The sequence below is a fragment of the Podarcis erhardii genome (assembly GCF_964252035.2).
Source record: "Podarcis erhardii genome assembly, chromosome: 13".
In the NCBI taxonomy this organism is placed as follows: domain Eukaryota; kingdom Metazoa; phylum Chordata; class Lepidosauria; order Squamata; family Lacertidae; genus Podarcis; species Podarcis erhardii.
The window spans coordinates 16,106,671-16,110,807 of NC_138502.1; the positions used below are offsets into that span (position 1 = coordinate 16,106,671).

Genomic DNA, 4,137 nt, shown 5'->3' on the forward strand with positions numbered 1-4,137 from the left:
GGAAAATGAGAGTACCCCTAAACATTTTTTAAGAATAAAAGCACTGTGATTAATAATTAGGTTTGGGCCCAAGAAGCTATGTATGTTGTGCTTCTAATATTAATGCATAATTTGAGTTAATGGATTCAGTAGAAATAAATCCCAACATACAATTATCTTCAGATGTTTTCATGCCTGCAATGTACAATTTAAGATCAAATTCTAAAACTATGCCCTGGAGCCAAGTACAGTAATCTAGACTCACTGCATCGGGGTTGCCAACTTTCCAGCCGGCCTCTGCAGCTGTGCTTTTCACACAGTTGGTAAAGTTTATCCTGATGCTGAGAAAAAAGCTTCTTCTGCTGATTTCTGCAAATCAAAGTGGCGTCAAGGGCGCAGGAGCAGGCCAGGCTGCTTCCCCCTCCATCAGTTGGCAACCCTGCTCACAGGGTTTCTTCTTGCTATTACAGCCTGACAGGTTTCCCCGGTTCCCAGATTGCTGCACAAGCCCCCTTTCCACCCGCCCTCAATACCCGTCCGATGGGCTCCTTTCGCCGCCCCCCTCAGCTGTCCCAAAGTCTTGAAAGTGAAATTGCTTGCTTGCCATTAATCTCCCTGTTGTTTTTACGAGGCTCTCCCGCCTCTCCTCCCCCGGGGTGCCCGTTAAGGATCAAAGGTTAATTAATGCAGAGCAGACCGTGACCACAGTTATTCTGACCCCACAAGGCCAGGTGGTCCCAGAGCCCCGATATACAAGATGCGATGAAAGGGTGACACGGCCCAGGAATTTACAAGATGATGAGGCGTGGCGGGTCGGGTTGGGCAAAGTGAAGAGAGAGGAGGCCTTTGGGGAACTGACCTCCTCAGGGTCAGCTGGGAATGGGGAGGGGGGATGAGGGAGAAGCATTATAATAAGGGGGCAGTCCGACACACATTTTGAACCAGGCCCATTTTAAATGCTAAACTATGGATTGGTGCTATGGGGATGAGCCTCAGGCTGCGTACACACGATATCTTCGAAGCACATTTGAAACACCTTCCCCACCCCTTCAAAGAATTCTGGGCCCTGTAGGTTATTAAGGGTTTCCGGGAATTGTAACTGTGAAGGGTAAACTACAAGTTCCAGAATTCCTTGATAACAACACTTTGGAGATCCCGAGCCTCAAGGACGTCAGATTGGTTTCAACTAGTTCCAGGGCCTTTTCAGCCTTGGCCCCGATGTGGTGGAACACTCTGTCACAAGAGACTAGGGCCCTGCGGGACTTGTCATCTTTCTGCAGGGCCTGCAAGACAGAGCTGTTTTGTCTGGCCTTTGGTTTGGACTCGGTCTGACCCTTATGTTTCCCTCCCTTTATGGTCTTGATTTATCAGCTATTTTAAAATGAGGCTGCATTTTAAATTGCATTTTAACCTGTATTTTAAATTGGTTTTTCCCCCTTTCTTTTTCTCCCCCCGCTTTCACCCCCATTATGTTTTTACTGTGATTTTATTGGTGTTAGCCGCCATGAGCCCGCCTCTGGCCAGGGAGGGCGGGGTATAAATAAATTATTATTATTATTATTATTATTATTGGAAAGAATGTGTTCCGAAGGTTCTTTAAAGATACAGTGGTGCCCCGCAAGACGAACGCCTCGCAAGACGGAAAACCCGCTAGACGAAAGGGTTTTCCGTTTTGGAGGCGCTTCGCAAAACAAATTTCCCTATGGGCTTGCTTCGCAAGACGAAAATGTCTTGCGAGTTCCTGCGGGTTTTTTTCCCTCCTCCCCCTTTTCCTAAGCCCTAAGCCGCTTATCAGCTGATCCGCTAATAAGCCGCTTATCAGCTGATCCGCTAAAAGCCGCTAAACCGCTAATAGCGCTAATCCGCTAAGCTGTCAATGGGCTTGCTTCGCAAGACGAAAAAACCGCAAGACGAAGAGCCTCACGGAACGGATTAATTTCGTCTTGCGAAGCACCACTGTATAAGTGTGTACACAGCCTCAGGCAAACTCCTTCCTCTCCTCCCCTTATGGGTTATGATTCCTTCCCTACTCCCCCCAGTTTAAATAATCATTTACCATCACCGATCACTATGACATCATGGGAAAACTGGTGTTGGCACTCGCCCTGTAAGCCAGGACTGCAAGCCAGGATACTGTACAAACTTAGCTTACAATTCAGACTTTTTAGCAGCCTTGGAAAGGGTTTTGAAGAGCGTTTGCCGCTCATGATGCCTCTTGCTCTGAGGAAGAAGGGCAAAGATGGCTCCCAGAATGTGGGAGTGGTTGCATTTGCTACGGAGGCATTGGCAAAAACTATTTTAAATGGTAAACTGGCACATCTTATGCAGAGAATGGAGAAGGTGTGATGGGGAGCAGGAAGGCGGTTGTTAAGTTGTGGGTGAACATATCAGACGACACAGCGATTCTTCAAACAGCTCTTGTTTATCCACAGGCCAGAACAGAACTGAACTGAAGGGTTCAGCCAGCCTGCTTATATAGAGCTCCACTAGAACGCAACAGTAACCATTTTCTGTAACTATCCAATCACTGAACGTCACTTTCGATCCCTTATTTGCATATGTGGACCTGAACTATCTACAGTATCCCCCTGCTGGCCCAGGGTGAGAACTTCAATACATAACAGCGGTGGTCCCAGACAGACCAATGAAAGCAGCTTCCCATGACCCACAAGTGGAGATGGGGCTTAATATACAGGCGGAAACCATTTTGGGTGCATTCAATTGACGTACAACCAGCAACACGTGGCCCTTTTGGACCGAGAAGAGGGCAGAATGGGGGTGTAACAGGGGCAGAACGTAACGGGGCTGGGCTGGCTGGGCTTATGCACACTCTACCAAGGTGCGCAGGGGCCAGGAATGGAACCTGGCGCAAAATGGTTGTCGTCTGTATTAAAACTGCAGTCAAATGTGCAAATGTGTGTGCACATGCTAACCACTATTTCACACTAGCTCCCAATATGCCTGGGAGTCATCTGCAGGATTATCTAAGAGTGATTTTAATCTTCCTGCTGTTGTTTTTTTAAAAAAATGTTTTTAATTTTATTGCATTATGAAGAAATGTTATTAGGGCAGGGTGGAGAAAGTGATTGTGGCAAACCCGCTGGCCATGGTACCCCTGAATGAGTAAGTTGAATGAACTCCTTCATGAAAAACAATGAACAGGCAGACAATCACAATTGGCTTTGTTTTCAATTAATTTGATTTTTTAAATAAAAAAACCCCTTCATAATATTATGCTGAATCCAACAGAAACTGCTCTTCCAAATTTATTGAATTCCTCTTTGCCCCCTCAGAAAAGAGATGCTGGTTGCACCAGCTGTTTATTTACAATAACAGCATAGATCAAGTGAGTTTAATATACATTATTTACATGTGCTCCATGGTTGCTTCTTTTCCTGGGCACAGGTTACGGACCATATTAATTTGGTATCAAGTACTTGCTTTAAGGTTTAATTATACCCATTTAATTGTGAAATATATTCCAGTGTTGTGAGAGTCGACTGATGGACAATGTAAGTGGTTTCTGAGAGCCCTCACAACCGCGAAGAGACTGATCCTAGAACACTGGAAGGACAAATCCTCACCAACAGATGGGCAACAAACTGAGGACCTGACTACATGGCCTGTATTTGAGGGTGCAGCATATCAGAGACAGCTGCCACCAAAATAATACAAGTATGTGTGGCCTACAATGAGATATATGACTACCCTGGCATTCTGTGCTAGTCATTGTACCATTGCGAATATCTGCATCTCAGGAGCTGCATATGCACTATATGTTTAAAGCATATTTAAAGTACCTCTACTCCCATAGAATCCTGGGGACTGCAGTTTTTGCAAGTGCTGGGTATGGTGGCTCTGTGAGGGATAAACCATAGCTTCCAGAATTATTTTGTGGTGTGTGTGCTTTAGGTGTGTTTTCAATGTACGGTTTGTATGCTACCTGTTTTTGAAGTATCACTGGTAACTGGGAAATGGATATAAAGCCCCATTTCTCTCTCTCTCCCCACCCCCCCGTGCCTTCTCCCCTCTCCTTTCGCTGGGTCCTATTTGGCCAAAGAGGGGAAAATGAGGAAAAGTAGTTGCAACAGAGAGAACTGGTGGCTGAGTTTGTTTTTCCTCCTCCTTCCTAATCCCTTTTTCCTTTTGTGTCAGGTC

The 4,137-nt window shown here is 45.7% G+C and overlaps 1 protein-coding gene across 2 annotated transcripts in view; it reads right to left on the bottom strand.

Annotated features, from left to right (window-relative positions):
• Positions 1 to 4,137, bottom strand: part of LOC309327784 (netrin-1-like) — a 59,861-nt gene that overhangs the window by 39,165 nt on the left and 16,559 nt on the right. The window contains exon 1 of one of the 2 annotated variants that reach the window (XM_081837281.1): positions 245 to 1,148. The exons of the other annotated variant lie outside the window; for it this stretch is intronic. The gene's annotated coding sequence lies outside the window, so the exon portion shown is untranslated. Of the gene's footprint in view, positions 1 to 244; positions 1,149 to 4,137 lie in introns of those variants that run through there. 2 annotated transcript variants of the gene reach the window in all.